We start from the raw sequence: 19,278 nt of genomic DNA on the forward strand, positions 1-19,278 counted from the left end.
CGAACTCACGACTCCAGGGGTGGTGGTCAGCGTCAATACTCGCTGAGCTACCCAGGCCCCCAATTTAGTGTTTTTAAGCTCATTGTGTTATGAATGACAAACTGTGTTTGCTGGGTTATGGTAGAATGCGCTAATTTTGAAACATGTATGAAGTGTTTTGTTGCAAAAGACAACTTTGCACCAAAACACATTAAAGGGATAGTTCACCCAAAAATAAAAATTCTCTCATCGTTTACACATCCACATGCCATCCCAGATGTGTATGACTTTCTTTCTTCTGCGGAACACAAACATTTGTAGAAGAATATCTCCGCTCTGTAGGTCCATACAATGCAAGTGAATGGTGACCAAAAAGCACATAAAGGCAGCATAAATGTAGTCCATAAGACTCTAGTGGTTAAATCCAGAAGCTATATAATAAGTGTGGGTGAAAAACAAATCAATATTTATGTCCATTTTTACTATAAATTCTCCTTGCTCAGCTGGTGGCGATATGCACAAAGAATGTGAATCACCTAAAAAAACAAAAGAAGAAAAATGTGAAAGTGAAAGTGGAGATTGATAGTAAAAAAGGACTTAATTATTGATCTGTTTCCCACCCACACCTGTCATATCACTTTTGAAGACGTGGATTTTACTACTGGAGTCCTATGGATTACTTTTATGCTGCCTTTGATGTGATTTTGGCGCTTCAAAATTTTGACACCCATTCACTTGCATTGTGAGGACCTAAAGAGCTGAAATATTCTTCTAAAGATCTTCATTTGTGTTCAGCAGAAGAAAAAAAGGCACACACATCTTGGATAACATGAGAGTGAGTAAATTATGAGAGAATTATCCTTTAAGCTGCATGTTGCAAAAAGACAACTGTGTGAAATGTTTGCAAAAAGGGTACTAGGTATTGAGAAAAGCATGTAACCAATTAAAAAAAAACTTGTGTAATGTGACATTTCGGTTACAGAATAGTTTTATTTTTTGTTTCGTTGGCCTTTATACTGACACAGATCAGCCTGAAAGTTTTTTCTTACTGAATGCCATTGTAGAAATGCCATATTCATTTGCAAGCGTATTTGTAACCCCATGATTCCTGGATATATCAATAGTAAGGGAGTTAATGAGATCAAAAAAGGTATTACGTATATGACATGTCGTGTGATTTCATTCTCAACATGGCAGTCACAAGGTGAGTAAATATTGAAAGAATTTTCCTTTTTGGCTGAACTAATCCTTCAAAGTGTTTGCTGTATGGACTATTGAGAACGGTGGATTACGGAATGTCTAGAGAATGATGCCGATTTCACTTTCATGTCGTTTTCAGGATGGTGTGAAGCGTGAGTATTACGCTGTGTTTGATGGACATGGTGGGGTGGATGCTGCCACATACACTGCCACTCACCTGCATATCATACTGAGCCAGCAGGAGGCGCTAAAAAGTGATATGACAACAGCCTTCAAAAACAGCTTCACACAAACAGATGACATGTTCAAGATCAAATCTAAGAGAGAGGTCAGAACAATTAATGAAGACACGTAAAGTGGTGTCCAAAAGACAGACCACCAGTGAAAATGCATTTTATTTGGCATTTTTCAGTAATTCTATATTTTTTTTATTTCAAATTCTATTACCAGCATAACAATTTGAGTGAGGAATTTTACAATTTCTTAGTATTTGGTGTGCAGGGGTGGGTTAAAAATATAGTTTTTCCAATTATTTGTGATCTTCATTTGAACAATCTCGATATCAATCCTTAAATCCCAAGATCGATCTTTCACTCAGTGCGCAACCCTCTACCACAATGAGAGGAAATCACTCGCATTTGCAACCAAATTTCATGCTATGTGACTAAAGTAATATATTTGGCAACTGGCTGGTAAATGTTCACATTTCACTCACCAGTAATTGTGTAGTTTAGTCGTGAAGTGTTCAGCAGCGAGATCCTTTCACAGCGTGTTGAGAGTAAAAGTTGTGCCGTGTAATGTGTTTTCAAGGACGAGATCCACACAACCCATTTGTCATTGAATAATGTCTCTTTTGATACCCTTTCTGTTCTTTACAGTCAGTTGATGATTAAAAAAAACCTTTTCATTCTAATCATGCATCGCACAGATGAGGTAAATCCATTCGAGTCCTCTCTAGTTAACATGTACTCATTTAAATGTGCTTTTTACAGAAATGCCGTTTTTTTTGTTTGTTAAAGAAAAACAAATGTGTTCAACAAATCAATGTAAATACTTCTAAATGGTACAAATTAATGTACAGTTGTAGTCAGAAGTTTACATACACCTTAGCCAAATACAAAACTCAGTTTTTTACAATTCCTGACATTTAATCGCAGAAAACATTCCCTGTCTTAGGTCAGTTAGGATCACTACTTTATTTTAAGAATGTGAAGTGTCAGAATAATAGTAGAGAGAATGATTTATTTCAGCTTTAATTTCTTTCATCACATTCCCAGTGGCTCAGAAGTTTACATACAATTTGTTAGTATTTGGTAGCATTGCCTTTAAATTGTTTAATTTGGGTCAAATGTTTTGGGTAGGCTTCCACAAGCTTCTCGCAGTAAATTGCTGGAATTTTGGCCCATTTCTCCAGACAGAACTGGTGTAACTGAGTCAGGTTTGTAGACCTCCTTGCTCGCACATGCTTTTTCAGTTCTGGCCACAGATTTTCTATTGGATTGAGGTCAGTGCTTTGTGATGGCCACTCCAATACCTTGACTTTGTTGTCCTTAAGCCATTTTGCCACAACTTTGGAGGTATGCTTGGGGTCATTGTCCATTTGGAAGACCCATTTATGACCAAGCTTTAACTTCATGGTTGTCTTGAGATGTTGCTTCAGTATATCCACATAATTTTCCTTCCTCATGATGCCATCTATTTTATGAAGTGCACCAGTCCCTCCTGCAGCAAAGCACCCCCACAACATGATGCTTCCACCCCCATGCTTCATGGCTGGGATGGTGTTCTTCGGCTTGCAAGCCTCACCCTTTTTCCTCCAAACATAACGATGGTCATTATGGCCCAAAAGTCAAATTTTTGTTTCATCAGACTAGAGGACATTTCTCCAAAAACATGTTTGTCCCCATGTGCACTTGCAAACTGTTGTCTGGCTTTTTTATGGCAGTTTTGGAGCAGTGGCTTCTTCCTTGCTGAGCAGCCTTTCAGGTTATGTCGATATAAAACTCGTTTTACTGTGGATATAGATACTTGTCTACCTGTTTCTTCCAGCATCTTTACAAGGTCCTTTGCTGTTGTTCTGGGATTGATTTGCACTTTTCGCTTCAAACTACATTAATCTCTTGGAGACAGAATGCGTCTCCTTCCTGAGCGGTATGATGGTTGCTTGGTCCCCTGGTGTTTATACTTGCATAGTATTGTTTGTACAGATGAACATGGTACCTTCAGGCATTTGGAAATTGCTCCCAAGGATGAACCAGACTTGTGGAGGTCCACAATTGTTTTTTCTGAGGTCTTGGCTGATTTCTTTTGATTTTCACATGATGTCAAGCTAAGAGGCACAGAGTTTGAAGATAGGCCTTAAACTACATCCTCAGGTACACCTCCAGTTCAGTACACCTACCTATCAGAAGTTAAATTGCCTAAAGGCTTGACAAAATTTTTTGGAATTTTCCAAGCTGCTTAAAGGCACAGTTAACTTAGTGTATATACACTTCTGACCCACTTGAATTGTGATATAGTCAGTTAAAAGTGAAACAATCTGTCTGTAAACAATTGTTGGAAAACTTACTCGTGTCACGCACAAAGTAGATGTCCTAAATGACTTGACAAAACTATAGTTTGCTAATATTAAATCTGTGGAGTGTTGAAAAAATGAGATTTATGTCTTCAACCTAAGTGTATTTAAACTTCTGACTTCAACTGTATGTAACAAAAATAATATATTAAATAAAATATTTTATTTATTGATTGAATACATTTATTTGTTCATTTTTAAAATGCCAAAATGTGACCAAAATGTTGAAAAAGTAATGAAAAAATTATTAGTAATATTTATATTTTCCTAATATACCTAGTTAAATGGTCTCCTATATAATTATCAGCATTAGCTGGGAGATCATTTCTTATATATGTAAGCAAAGGAGACATTATAACTGAAATAAAGCCATATGAATCAATATTTAATTGAATCAGAATCAAATTGAATCGGGAAATCTGTATCAATACCCAGCCCAATTGGTGTGTCCCCCTTTAGCTTTAATCATAGCATGCACTGGAGCTGGTGTGGACTCCACAAGTTTGTGCAAAACCTGTTGATTCATGTTATCCAGCATGATCTGAGAATGTTCCAAAGAGCATCTTTTGTGCTAGGAAGCAAGGAAATCTGATTTTTTGTACAAAGGAGTAAACATGGTCACAATGTCACATTTGATTACATCTGATTAGTTACATAGAAATAGTGCCAACTGCCAAATCTTAAATATTACTTCATTTTACATTTGAAACTTTCCTGTTTTAATTTTTTCAAGATCTACATTTGAAAACACTGTTCGCAATCAGTTTCAACAGTTCTTTGCTGTTCATGATCTTTGCCCTTATTTGTCAAGCATTCTGTGGAAATGCTCGATGGAAAAATCTCCTTCTGACGATGGAACCGTTGTGTGTATCTAATCTTCCTACACTGTAACAAATATACAAAGTCCGTCTTCCACCTGTGGTTGAATATGTGGTAAACAAATGGTGCAAGTTGTTGCACTACTCTGTCTGCCTTCACAGATACAGATATGAGTAAGCACTTTCTGTTTCACTGGTGCAGTCAGCGCAAGTGTAAATGAATACTTTTTTTTTTCCTTTTTTTTTTCTCTAATTTAAATGGAACAATTTTAATTTAAAAAAAAACAATGCACAAGAAAACTAAAGATAAACAATACTTTTGCAATATTTATTAATATTGGTTAATTTAAATTACTACTCAGACTAATAAATCGTTTGCATAAAAAGTGTAAAGTTGCATTAAAAGTGAGTACACACAATAAATATGAACTAACATGACCAAACAATGAAGAATAGTATTTTGATCAATTAAAGGGATAGTTCACCCAAAAATGAAAATTCTCTCATTATTTACTCACCCTCATGCCATCCCAGATTTGTATGACTTTCTTTCTTCAGCAGAACACAAGTGAAGATTTTTAGAAAAATATCTTTGCTCTGTAGGGCCATACAATGCAAGTGAATGGTGATCAGACCTTTTGTAGCTCCAAAAATCACATAAAGGAAATATAAAAGTAATCTGTACGACTCCAGTGTTTAAATCCATATCTTCAGAAGCAATATAATAGGTGTGGGAGAGAAACAGAACAATATTTAAGTCCTTTTTTACTCTAAATCTCCACTTTCACTTTCAGATGTGAAAGTGAAACTAAACAGGCACCACTATGATTTTCAGGTGAAAAAGAGAAAGTGGATATTGAGATATCAAAGCTGAGATATTTAAAAATTTGTGTTAAAATTCATTTGTGTTCAGCAGAAGAAAGAAAGTCCTACATATCTGGGATGGCATGAGGGTGAGTAAATGATGAGGGAATTTTCATTTTTGGGTGAACTTTCCTTTTAACATTTGCCAAAATAAATATATCCTTGAAAAAAAATGTTTTTCAATGTTAGTTCAGAATAGAACTTTAGTGTCAAGTGTTACCAGCCATTTTGTTTTAGCAAAATGTATTTACTTCTTAAATTACACCAAAGTCTCTTTCAAGGCAAGTCAGTCCATCTTGGGAATGCTCCAGGGCTGCTATTTTCTATGGATACAACATTTATAAAAGTACTACTTGAATGGGGAAAGACTGAAATCTCAAAAACAGCTGGTCAAGATCAATCAAAGAACATATTTTAAATCAGCAGTAAAATTTGACAACAATGGGATCATAAATATATTTTTCAGACTGGCCCTGCTAATGCACATGCATGATCTCAAGTTGACCGACAGGTGATATCTGTGTCTAAAAGGTGACTGGCTTTTTTTACCTGTAAGTCCAAACTTCCTTTTCTACACCTACCATATTGGGCGTTCCAATTTCTACCATTCATTTTAATAGTAATAATAATTTTATGAATAGTAATATTCATTTTGAAGTGGTCTGTCAGGTTATACTGAATTCAGTTAATAAAATGAAATGGTGAAACTAAAAGTATTTTAAATGTAAATACCTGTACATGTTCTTGCATTTCTGTGTTCTGCACAATTCTGACAATATTGTGTTCACTTGGTGTCGGAATTACCGTAATTAAAACATGACAACTCCGTTTATGTCCTCGGACTCGCTTGTAACACCAAAATTGTTCCATATGTGGCTTTGTTGTTTATGACAGCAAAATATTTAATCACCACATTAATTCACATCTCTATGCTATATTTAAGAATTAAAAAAGCATAACTGGTTATTGGCTAAAATAAAATGGCATTTCAGACAGAAATATGTGTAGAAGTGTCTACCTAACTATTTTTGTTGCCATCACCAAGAGAGCTTTCATAAAATTCAACCGATTAATTATAAGTTAAAAAAATACATGTTTTTACTAGTTGATAGCTGAAAATTACAATATGATGATGTGAATGCAGCGTAATAAGTGAAAGAAAATTTCTGTACATAAGAAAGTATTTTTAACAGATAATTATAAATCCAAGTGCGCATTATTAGAAACTTGACTCAAACAATGCTGTGCATAAACAATGACCAAAAGATGGCAAACTTTAACATCAATCTGTTTTTTTTTCTTTAGCGTCTGCGCAGCGGCAGCACTGGCGTGGCGGTCTTGTTGACCTCGGATTGCTTGGCTGTCACCTGGCTGGGTGACTCTCAAGCTATGCTGGTCAGACAAGGAGAACCATTGACTCTAATGGACCCACACAAACCAGAGAGAGAAGTACGAGACACTACAGTCCATTGCCAACCTGTAGAGACTGAACCACAACACAGTATCAGATATTCATCTGTCCTCTGTAAGCAACTGAAATGTGAGACAGAGGAACTTACTGCTGACCACATGCTGAATCAATACTAGTGGTGTGACCTGCATTCTTACACTGACTAAATGCCCAAAGTATCTGAAGAGACCCTAGAGAGGCACAGACTGAATTCAAATTAATTGTGTTCTTGTTATATTACAAGAGACGGGCATAAAACATACATTGTACTGTATCCTTAGCGAATTATGCTGAACATCCCGTTCCGTCGTTTCAATACAATGGCTGTTGATAGTGACTCATTTTAAGCTTAAAAAAAGGACCCAAATGTATCATAAAAGTAGTCCATGCAACTTCTGCATCATATTCCAAGTCTTCTGAAGGCATACGATCTGAAGGTTATTTTGCAGTGAATATCTTGTCATCCGTTGCGAATTCATGAGTGCTATGAGAGAAGCTCGTTCACAGTGGCAGTCATGTTCTTGTGAAAACTAACTAGCGCACACTCTTGCATTTTAAGCTTTAAAGTGAGTCACTATAAACTGCCATTATGGAAAGATTTCTTTAACATTTTTCCTTTTGTGTTCTGCATAAGAAAGAAAGTGATATGGGTTTGGAATGACATGAAATGATGAACTTTCATTTTTGGGTGAACTATCCCTTTAAAGGAATAATTCACCCAAAGATTCTCTCATCATTTACTCACCCTCATGCCATCCCAGATGTGTATGCATTTCTTTCTTCTGCAGAGCACAAATGAAGATTTTAAAAAGAATGTTTGTACTCTGTAGATCCATACAATGCAAGTGAATGGTGATCAAACCTTTAAGCTCCAAAAAGCACATAAAGGCAGGATAAAAGTAGTCCATAAGGTTTGAGTAGTTTAATCCATATCTTCTGAAGCAATCTAATTGATTTTGGGTGAGGACAGACTGAAAAATAACTCTGTACACCTTTCCATTGCAGTCTGTAGGCACAATCAGGATTTCAAGCTCAATTACACTTCCTAGTGCTTGACGCATGTGCAGAGTGCTAGATGTCTCCAGGAAGTGTAATTGAGCTTGAAATCATGATTGCCAAGGAGACTGCTGATGTCAAGATTTATAGTGAAAAAGAAGTTACATTTTGGTCTTTTCTCACCCAAAATCGATTGAATCGCTTCAGAAGACGTGGATTAAACCATTGGAGTCGTATGGATTACTTTTGTGCTGCCTTTATTTCCTTTTTGGAGCTTCAAAGTTCTGGTCACCATTCACTTGCAGAGTTGAACTATTCTTATAAAAATCTTCGTTCATGTTCTGCAAAAGAAAGAAAGCCATACACATCAGGGATGGCATGAGGGTGAGTAAATAATGAGAGAATATTCATTTTTTGGGTGAACTATTCCACTGAAAATCTTCCCGTCTCCTGTAGCTGCCAAGTCTCACTTGTGCTTGTGTACTTTTAAATATGGCACTTCAAGATGCGTTGCACCAGGTTTGATGTTAGTGACGATCAGTCCTGTGACACCCAAGAACCAATGATATGTGACTTTATTTGAGCAGAAATGCTCCAGTATTTTGAACTCTGCTTGTGTTTCTGTGCAGGATGAGAAGAAAAAGATTGAAGATCTGGGTGGATGCATCGCTTTCATGGGTTGCTGGCGTGTAAATGGCACATACGCCGTTTCCCGCGCAATAGGTAAATCAAAAAGATGACCAGATCAGACAACCAAATGGTAGGGCTGGGTAAAAAAAAAAGAAAAAAAATTAAGATTAATTTGAACAATCCCAATATATATTTTTAAAATCACAAGAGGGTTATTTTACTCTATGTAAAAGATGTTAATGTTAACATATACAATTATGTCTGAAGTGAACGTAAACAGCGGTATAAAAAAGCGGGTCAAATATCAGACTTAAAGTGTAAATGCAGTCCAATAGACCTGCCGCTGTCTGAACAATAATAACAAGAAAACCAGAAAACCACTCACTGCTCTTGGCTGGATAACTTTAGTAGCTTTAAAAATTATCAATGTATTATTTATATTTTTGTAATCAAGTTTTGTTACATTTCATTTTTTTTTTTTTTTTTTTACAACTTCGGAATGTTTACTTGAAACTGTTATAAACTTAGTTTTCTTAATTGTTATCTTTGTTCTGTTGCTTTTTATTTGTTCTATTGCTTGTAGTTTGTTTATTAGGGCCCAAGCACTAAAAGTGCGGAGGCCCTTTTGTTCTAAGGATTATTATTAGGGCCCAAGCACTGAAAGTGAGGAGACCCTATTGTTCTTCTAAGAATTATTATTAGGGCCCAAGCACTGAAAGTGCAGAGGCCCTTTTGTTCTTCTAAGAATTATTATTAGGGCCCAAGCACTGAAAGTGCGGAGACCCTTTTGTTCTTCTAAGAATTATTATTAGGGCCCAAGCACTGAAAGTGCGGAGGCCCTATTGTTATTCTAAGGATTATTAGGGGGCCAAGCAGCGACACTGCTGGAGCCCTATTGTAATTGTACTGATATTCTTTTTTTTCTTATTAGAGGGCCAAGCAGCTTCGCTGCTGGAACACTATTGTAATTGTATTGATTTTTTGTTATTTTTTATTAGGGGGCCAAGCAGCGACGCTGCTGGAGCCCTATTGTAATTGTACTGATTTTCTTCTTTTTCTTATTCTTCTTTTTTTTTTCTGCCCTAAAAGTGTCTGGGCATCAGAGACCATAAGTCGTGGAGACACCAAATTGGCAGGATGATCCCAAATCCCTCTCACTACTCAGGCACACAAACGCACACCCATCTGACCCTAGATGGCGCTATAATAAACACTTTTACGTTTTGGCTCATATCTCTGCAACTGTAAGGGTTAGAATAAAAATTTTTTTTTGAAAAACTTAATTTTTCGAACTCCTCCTAGACCGTTAGTCCGATCAGTATGCAATTTGGTATACATCATCTACAGATGCTCCTGACAAAAAATTATCAAAAGAATTTCGATATGTCAAATCGTTCCAAAGATATTAATGATAAAATTATTTTGGTTTAATGCGATTTGAGTAATTGATCAATATCTATGCAACGCAAACTCCAAATGTAACCAAACTTGGTGCACATAGTCAACAGGACATTTAGAAGATGTCAGCAAAGTTTTGTACAATTCCACCCCTAGGGGGCACTACAACTAAAAAACTGTCATAACTTTGCAGCCGTTTGAGAAACAAAGTTCAGATTAAATATGCATCTTCTTTGGTTCAAATGCTAACATATTCTTAAAAAATCGATTTGACAAATTAACAAAAATGTCTGCAACCGGCCAATAAAATTTCAGCACCTTATAACTCGTATTGGGAATGGACGAGGTTTATGAAAATTACTATACACAAGCAGGGTGTCAACTCGAAGCCGCATATACAATTTTGTGATAATCGGCCACATGGTGGTGGTATAATTCGCTAATTTGCATTTTTGCTCATAACTCCGGAACCGTATAGGCTACAATACAAATTTATAGATTCTCTCAATCCATCAGTTGCCCCCAGTGATATGGTCACATGGATTTCCATTCCCGCAAGAACTTTTTTTATCACAAATATTTTTTGAAAAACCTACTTTTTCAAATTCCTCCTAGGCCGTTTTTTTCGATTCGCACAAAAATTGGTATACATCATCTTAAGACCCTCCAGACAAAAAGTTATTAAAATAATTTTTATATTTCAAATCGTTCTGAAGATGTAATCAAATATGTTTTGGGCTATGGCTAATTGGCCTAATTGGCCTCGTATCTTGTGAGTGCAATTTTCAAACTTAGCAAAACTTCTTTTTTAAAAAGTAATTAATCAATTTTGCAGAGCTATTACAGAAGAAATAGCTATTTTTACAACTGCATTTTTTAGCAGTTAGAAATATGGAGAAAGACGGGCTGTTTTACTGTTTGTCCACCAGAGGGAGCCACACGAAAAGAAATGTCTTGTTTTTGCTTGCACTATTTTAAGCAACACATCCTGCAGTAACACAGTAACTTAATGATTGATTAGTGAGCATGATCAGCATTTCTATGGAGATGCTGAAAGCTCAGCTCCTTGATTATCAATGCACCTGTCCTTCATTTTCTCTTCCTATATAACTCTTGTTTCTGTTGTTTGTTGCCAGTGTGTTGTGTGTGCTTGTGAGTTACACTCACCTCCCAACTGCTTGCCTCGGTTGGTGTGTTTGTGTGTTTGCTGTCAAGTGGGGATATTTGTGACCATCAGCATAAAGAAGCAACAGTGGTGAATGGAGAAACATCTGTGAAACAACATCAATAAATGCATCCAAATATTGCTTTTGATACATGACAAGTGCCTGGAAAAGTGTGTACAGGTTTGAAAGCAGCAGAAATGTTGCCGGATTTGACTTTCATGGACATTTAAATATATTTTATTCACGATTAATCTCTGTATGCCGGCGAGTCTGAAGTGTGACTGGCGAGCACACACACACAGCAGAATATCACCGTAAACATCTCTCATTCAGGAGTTACAAATGTTTGTTGTATTCTGGTGTGACTGGGTCACAATATTACAAAACATCTGTGATGATCCCGCATGTATGAATGTAAGGTCTGCTTTTAGCTCATACAGAGAACACTGAAAGCAACCGTGGCAAACAAACTTATGCAAATATACATGGAGTTTAATTACTATTGTGTTTTATTTATGTTGTCATCCATATGTTGTCTCTTTTGTAGTATGAGCAATTTAAAAAATATATCCAGCATTTTCCATATCAATTTGCTGTGTAAACATTTTTACATTGTAGTCTGGTGGTGTGAATAAATTCCGTGCTTCAAAATCTTATGTGTTGTTTAATGACCAACGTTTGTATACTTGTAATAGCTGTCCACAGGATCTTTTCTGTCAAATTTGCTTATTTTGGTCATCTCGCCATATGTGCTTGGCCCCTGACAATAGCTGCTTGCGGCTATATTTATTATTTTTATTATAATTTTTTGTCAAGGTTTCAGGGGCTTTTGGGGCACATAACATGCTCAAAAACTCATGAAATTGCACACGTGTCAGAGTCGTTGGCCATTAGGGCTTGGCAAAATTTCATACATGGGCGTGTAGAGGGGACTCTGCAGCGCCCCGTTTAAAATGGGTGTGTAAGACGGCCTCTGTAGCACCCCCATTTTCACCTACAGTCATCAAAATTGGTACATAAACTCAGCAAAAAAAGAAACGTCCCTTTTTCTGGACACTATTTTAAAAATAATTTTGTAAAAATCCAAATAACTTTACAGATCTTTATTGTAAAGGGTTTAAACAATGTTTGTAATGAACATGCACCTGTGGAACGGTCGTTAAGACACTAACAGCTTACAGACGGTAGGCAATTAAGGTCACAGTTATAAAAACTTAGGACACTAAAGAGACCTTTCTACTGACTCTGAAAAACACCAAAAGAAAGATGCCCAGGGTCCCTGCTCATCTGCATGAACGTGCCTTAGGCATGCTGCATGGAGGCATGAGGACTGCAGATGTGGCCAGGACAATAAATTGCAATGTCCGTACTGTGAGACGCCCAAGACAGGGCTACAGGGTGACAGGAAGGACAGCTGATCGTCCTCGCAGTGGCAGACCACGTGTAACAACACCTGCACAGGATTGGTACATCTGAATGTCACACCTGCGGGACAGGTACAGGATGGTGGCAACAACAACTGCTCGAGTTACACCAGGAACACACAATCCCTCCATCAGTGCTCAGACTGTCTGCAATATGCTGAGAGAGGCTGGACTGAGGGCTTGTAGGCCTTTTGTAAGGCAGGTCCTTACCAGACATCACCGGCAACAACGTCGCCTATGGGCACAAACCCACCTTCGCTGGAACAGACAGGACTGGCAAGAAGTGCTCTTCACTGATGAGTCGCGGTTTTGTCTCACCAGGCGTGATGGTTGGACTCGTGTTTATCGTCAAAGGAATGAGCGTTACACTGTGGCCTGTACTCTGGAGCGGGATCGATTTGGTGGTGGGGGGTCCGTCATGGTCTGGGGCAGAGGGTCACAGCATCATCGGACTGTGCTTGTTGTCATTGCAGGCAATCTCAACGCTGCGCGTTACAGGGAAGACATCCTCCTCCCTCATGTGGGACCCTTCCTGCAGGCTCATCCTGACATGACCCTCCAGCATGACAATGCCACCAGCCATACTGCTCATTCTGTGTGTGATTTCCTTCAAGACAGGAATGTCAGTGTTCTGCTATGGCCAGCGAAGAGCCCGAATCTCAATCCCATTGAGCACGTCTGGGACCTGTTGGATCGGAGGGTGAGGGCTAGGTCCATTCCCCCCAGAAATGTCCGGGAACTTGCAAGTGCCTTGGTGGAAGAGTGGGGTAACATCTCACAGCAAGAACTGTCAAATCTGGTGCAGTCCATGAGGAGGAGATGCACTGCAATATTAATGCAGCTGGTGGCCACACCAGATACTGAATGTTACTTTTGATTTTGACCCCCCGCCCCCCCTTTGTTCAGGGACACATTATTCCATTTCTGTTAGTCACATGTCTGTGAAACTTGTTCAGTTTATGTCTTAGTTGTTAAATCTTTTTATGTTCATATAAAATAAAAATAGTTCTCATCAAGCCGGACATCTTTCATAATTATAGTCATTAGGTCCGCCCAACAGGAAGTCGGCCATTTTGGATTTTTGAATATTGCAGTCTCTGAACTTTTAAATACTCTTCCATGGTGATTCATGAGACTGTCACCACATTAAGACAGCATTATGCCAAGACACTGAAGATGCTAAATTGCGAACAGATTTTGATATATCGAATGGTGTTACCATGGCGAGGCATTAAATTAATGGTGGAAAATGTTAAACAGGAAGTGTCTCATATCTTTTGTGTGCAATGTGTGATTTAGATCAAAATTTAGATGTTTTGTCTTGGGGGCTAATCACATGGATTTGACTATTTTGGCGCTCAGTTATAGGGCCACCTGGCAGCAGGAAGTGTGGCTCTTACACAGACTTTAAAATAATCCTCTTATATTTACTCAAATTGCTTCAAAATGTTTAGAATAATGTCAAATGTCAAATGCCAAATGCATGTGTTCAACTTGCATTTTTTTCTGAAAGCCACCGGATGGAAATGGACCAGTTGTGCTTGGGCCCATCATCGCTGCTTCCAGCTATATTTTATTTTTACTTTTATTAACGACTGTTTAATTGTCTTGAATAATTACTTCATAATTTTAAACAGTGTTTGCTCAGAATAGTTAGTATTTTATTGTGGTAGTGAAATTGGTATTAAAAATCCAATCAAAATCGGAAGCAAATTGATTTGAATCAGAATAAAATGTCATCTATGAATCTATATCAATTACCCAGCCCTGCCAAATGGATGCATTTGTTTGCTGTTTTCAAGCTTAATATGTTCAAACAAATATGTAAATAATACACTTTATTTTATTTTTTTGTCCTACCACCCTTTTCCCAACAGGTGACTTCGATCAAAAGCCATACAGGTGCATCTCAATAAATTATTATGTCGTGGAAAAGTTCATATATTTCAGTAATTCAACTCAAATTGTGAAACTCGTGTATTAAATAAATTCAGTGCACACAGACTGAAGTAGTTTGTCTTTGGTTCTTTTAATTGTGATGATTTTGGCTCACATTTAACAAAAACCCACCAATTCACTATCTCAAAAAATTAGAATACATCATAAGACCAATAAAAAAAAAACATTTTTAGTGAATTGTTGGCCTTCTGGAAAGTATGTTCATTTACTGTATATGTACTCAATACTTGGTAGGGGCTCCTTTTGCTTTAATTACTGCCTCAATTTGGCGTGGCATGGAGGTGATCAGTTTGTGGCACTGCTGAGGTGGTATGGAAGCCCAGGTTTCTTTGACAGTGGCCTTAAGCTCATCTGCATTTTTTGGTCTCTTGTTTCTCATTTTCCTCTTGACAATACCCCATAGATTCTCTATGGGGTTCAGGTCTGGTGAGTTTGCTGGCCAGTCAAGCACACCAACACCATGGTCGTTTAACCAACTTTTGGTGCTTTTGGCAGTGTGGGCAGGTGCCAAATCCTGCTGGAAAATGAAATCAGCATCTTTAAAAAGCTGGTCAGCAGAAGGAAGCATGAAGTGCTCCAAAATTTCTTGGTAAACGGGTGCAGTGACTTTGGTTTTCAAAAAACACAATGGACCAACACCAGCAGATGACATTGCACCCCAAATCATCACAGACTGTGGAAACTTAACACTGGACTTCAAGCAACTTGGGCTATGAGCTTCTCCACCCTTCCTCCAGACTCTAGGACCTTGGTGTCCAAATAAAATACAAAACTTGCTCTCATCTGAAAAGAGGACTTTGGAACACTGGGCAACAGTCCAGTTCTTCTTCTCCTTAGCCCAGGTAAGACGCCTCTGACGTTGTCTGTGGTTCAGGAGTGGCTTAACAAGAGGAATACGACAACTGTATCCAAATTCCTTGACATGTCTGTGTGTGGTGGCTCTTGATGCCTTGACCCCAGCCTCAGTCCATTCCTTGTGAAGTTCACCCAAATTCTTGAATCGATTTTGCTTGACAATCATAAGGCTGCGGTTCTCTCGGTTGGTTGTGCATCTTTTTCTTCCACACTTTTTCCTTCCACTCAACTTTCTGTTAACATGCTTGGATACAGCACTCTGTGAACAGCCAGCTTCTTTGGCAATGAATGTTTGTGGCTTATCCTCCTTATGAAGGGTGTCAATTATTGTCTTCTGGACAACTGTCAGATCAGCAGTCTTCCCCATGATTGTGTAGCCTAGTGAACCAAACTGAGAGACAATTTTGAAGGCTCAGGAAACCTTTGCAGGTGTTTTGAGTTGATTAGCTGATTGGCATGTCACCATATTCTAATTTGTTGAGATAGTGAATTGGTGGGTTTTTGTTAAATGTGAGCCAAAATCATCACAATTAAAAGAACCAAAGACTTAAACTACTTCAGTCTGTGTGCATTGAATTTATTTAATACACGAGTTTCACAATTTGAGTTGAATTAATGAAATAAATGAACTTTTCCACGACATTCTAATTTATTGAGATGCACCTGTATGTTTCTAATGATGCTGACAGCTCATCAGTCCAGCTGAACGATGGTGAAGATTATATCCTCATGGCCTGTGATGGCTTCTTTGACGTGGTTCGGCCTTGTGAGGTCCCGGGCCTGGTCCTGGAAGCTCTAAGAGAGGGCAGCAGCTCAGGGGAGGAAGTGGCTCAGAATCTGGTGACCCAGGCTAAGGCTGCTGGTTCCAGTGATAACATCACTGTTCTCGTGGTGTTCCTAAAGGAACCGCAGCAACTTTTGACCTACGAGAAGACACCTGGAACAGAGGGAGGAGCCACTGGAGAAGTAGCAGGGATCTAAAAGGGAAAAAAATTCACATTGAAGCCAATGTGAGCTGATGGACTTTGCACCATCTGCAGCTTCCACTGGTTGAGAAACATTCCTGGGAATGATGTTTTCAAAGAGTTGTTGAATTTGACTTGTTTTCAACAGGTGAGGTCATCCAAAAGTGGTATGAAACGAGTCCATTCATACATTTAGAAGAAAGTATAGAACACCAGTGAAAGGCATTTGGTTTTTCTTCCGAGAATGTCTTGAATCTTGGTCATTTATTAACTCACTTTATTGCTAAATCCTAACTTGCCTTTTTTTAAATGAGATGTTTCCATCTACTAACTACTTGCCTTGTTTGTAACAGGTTTTCTCATTTACTGGTGCTTAAATGGACAGTTTGCCAGTAATTATGTCATCATTTACTCACCTTCATATAGTTCCAAACCTGTATGACTTACTTTCTTATGTGGAACACAAAAGGAGATGTAAGGTAAAATGGTTGGTCTCAGTTACCATTTATTTCATTGCATCTTTTTTCCATACAGTGAAAGTGAATGGTGTATGAGGCTGTCAATCCCTAACATTCTGCCTAATGTTTCCTTTCCAGGTTCCGTGGAAGACAGAAAGTCATAAGTTTGGAATGGCATGTGGGTGAGGAAATGATGACTGTGTGAGTGAACTATTCCTTTAAAATAATGTTCCAGGTTCAATACAAGTTAAGCTGAACAGCATTTGGGACATAGTGTTGATTACCACAAAAATAAGTTTGTTGTGTCCCTCATTTATTTCAAGAAAATTGAGGTTACAGTTATAGGCACTTACAGTGTAATTAGTTGAGGCCAATCCCAAACATTAAAATACACACAGTTTCAAAAGTATAGCCACAAAACATAAACATTATGTATTAAAGGGATAGATCACCCAAAAATGAAAATTCTCTCATCATTTACTCACCCTCATGCCTTCCCAGATGTGTTTGATTTCTTCTGCTGAACACAAACGAAGATTTTTAAAAGAATATTTCCAGCTCTGTTGGTTCTCACAATGCAAGTGAATGGTGACCAGAACTTTGAAGGTCCAAAAGGGAGTATAAAAGTAATCCATATGACTCCAGTGGTTAAATCCATGTCTTCAGAAGTGATATGATAGGTGTGGGTGAGAAAAAGATAAATATTGTAGTCCTTTTATACAATAAATCTCCACCTTTGACCAGCCCGAAGCAGTAGGTGGCGATATGCACTACGAATGCAAATCGGACAAAAACAAAAGAATGTGCAAGTGAATATGGAGATTTATAGTAAAAAGGACTTAAATATTGATCTGTTTCTCACCCACACCTATCATATCGCTTCAAAAGACATGGACTTAACCACTGGAGTCGTATTGATTGTTTTATGCTGCCTTTATGTGCTTTTTGGAGCTTCAAAGTTCTGGCCATCATTCACATGCATTGTATGGACCTACAGAGCTGAGATATTCTTCTAAAAGCCTTCATTTTTGTTCTGCAGAAGAAAGAAAGTCATACACATCTGGGATGGCACGAGGGTGAGTAAATGATGAAAGAATTTAAATTTTTGGGTGAACTATCCCTTTAACTTGTATTGAACCTGTAACATTCCTTTAATATGTCATAAAGAATGTGATACCTTTTGAGGTGTGTGTAAAGAAAAGGTGATCCTTATTCCAAGTGTCACTTTGGTGGTTGTGCTTCCCTATTTTAAATGACTGTTACAGGGGAGTAAAAACAGGTGTTGTTAATCTTAACAGACATAGCATAGCATTGTATTGTATTTTGAACCACAGTGGCTTTACAATGAAATGTGACTAACTTTTTCCTTTAATTGAAATAACTGATTGTTAAAGCCTTTAGGTCTGTTAGCAGTTGTACTAATCCGGTGTTGTAGGTGATTAGTATTTTAAATACTGTTATTTATTTGAAAAAACAAACAAGTATTTATGACTGAACTGTACTGTGTAAATGAGCTCTTTAATGTGCCAAACTTGTAAGTCTAACTTTGCCAAGATCTTCTCTCTGTTGCTGAGTGCTTCTGCCAGTTTTTACGAAGCAGTTTTTTAAAATGCACAGTATCCCTTTATTTGTGCATATATTATTTCCTTATTCATTTTGTTACAGTGCCTTTTTAAAATATCAGTGTTGATACTGGCTTGTGCATGTAGGGGTATTATATTGTCATTGCCAAACTCGCTGCCTAGCAAACCACTCGCCCTGCATGCTGAAGTGTTCTCACGTTACGGCCGCTCAATATTTTGAAAGCCTCGTGATGAGTAGCTGATATAGCAGCAGAGTCACGATAATGTGATAAGGCCAAGAATAGAGCTAACCTAATGGATATCTAATGAGGAAGGTGAAGAGAGTGTGATGTTACAGTATGTTGATTTGGCAAGAATATGGGAGATTGTCTTTAGTTTGTCCCTGCCTAACTTGTAAAGAATTTTCTTATTTAATGTAGTTTTTCCATAACAAATTGTACAAAGAAGTTAACATGGTCAAAGTCACATATTATTATTTGATTAGTGACCTAGATATAGTGCAGAATCCTAAATATTTCTTTATTTCATTATGGGTTGGCAATGCAAATTCTCTAAATGATAAAGGGTGTTGTCACATCAGCGCCAGTATATCTATGCACATCATCTGCGCTGATTGTTTATTATAAAGTAGCATGTGCCAATGATGGGATAGCATTGTGACATCACAATTGTTTGATAATAGATTTTTACCCCCCATATATTGCTGTAAATGCACAATGCCTTATTTTAACTAAAGCTCCCAGTAGTGCCAAATGAAATTGTCCATCTGAACATTTCATCTATTCAAAATGTATGTTTTGCTGTTAACTGTCTTTGTATGTAATATTACAGTATTGGATCTAAAAGGGTTCAAGCACTGAACTACAAGTGCTTTCCAGTAGAAAGAAAAGATACCGAAATGTATCCGTTGATTGTGTCCATTTTTGTAGAGACATTTTCGCCTGCAGTTTTTTCACAG

At 37.7% G+C, this 19,278-nt stretch overlaps 1 pseudogene; it reads left to right on the plus strand.

The window, feature by feature from the left end:
- LOC127439693 (protein phosphatase 1F-like) overlaps window positions 1-17,254 on the plus strand; it is a 28,434-nt pseudogene extending 11,180 nt beyond the window's left edge.
- The last annotated feature ends 2,024 nt before the right edge of the window (window positions 17,255-19,278 follow it).

This window comes from Myxocyprinus asiaticus, chromosome 4 (genome assembly GCF_019703515.2).
Source record: "Myxocyprinus asiaticus isolate MX2 ecotype Aquarium Trade chromosome 4, UBuf_Myxa_2, whole genome shotgun sequence".
Lineage (NCBI taxonomy): Eukaryota > Metazoa > Chordata > Actinopteri > Cypriniformes > Catostomidae > Myxocyprinus > Myxocyprinus asiaticus.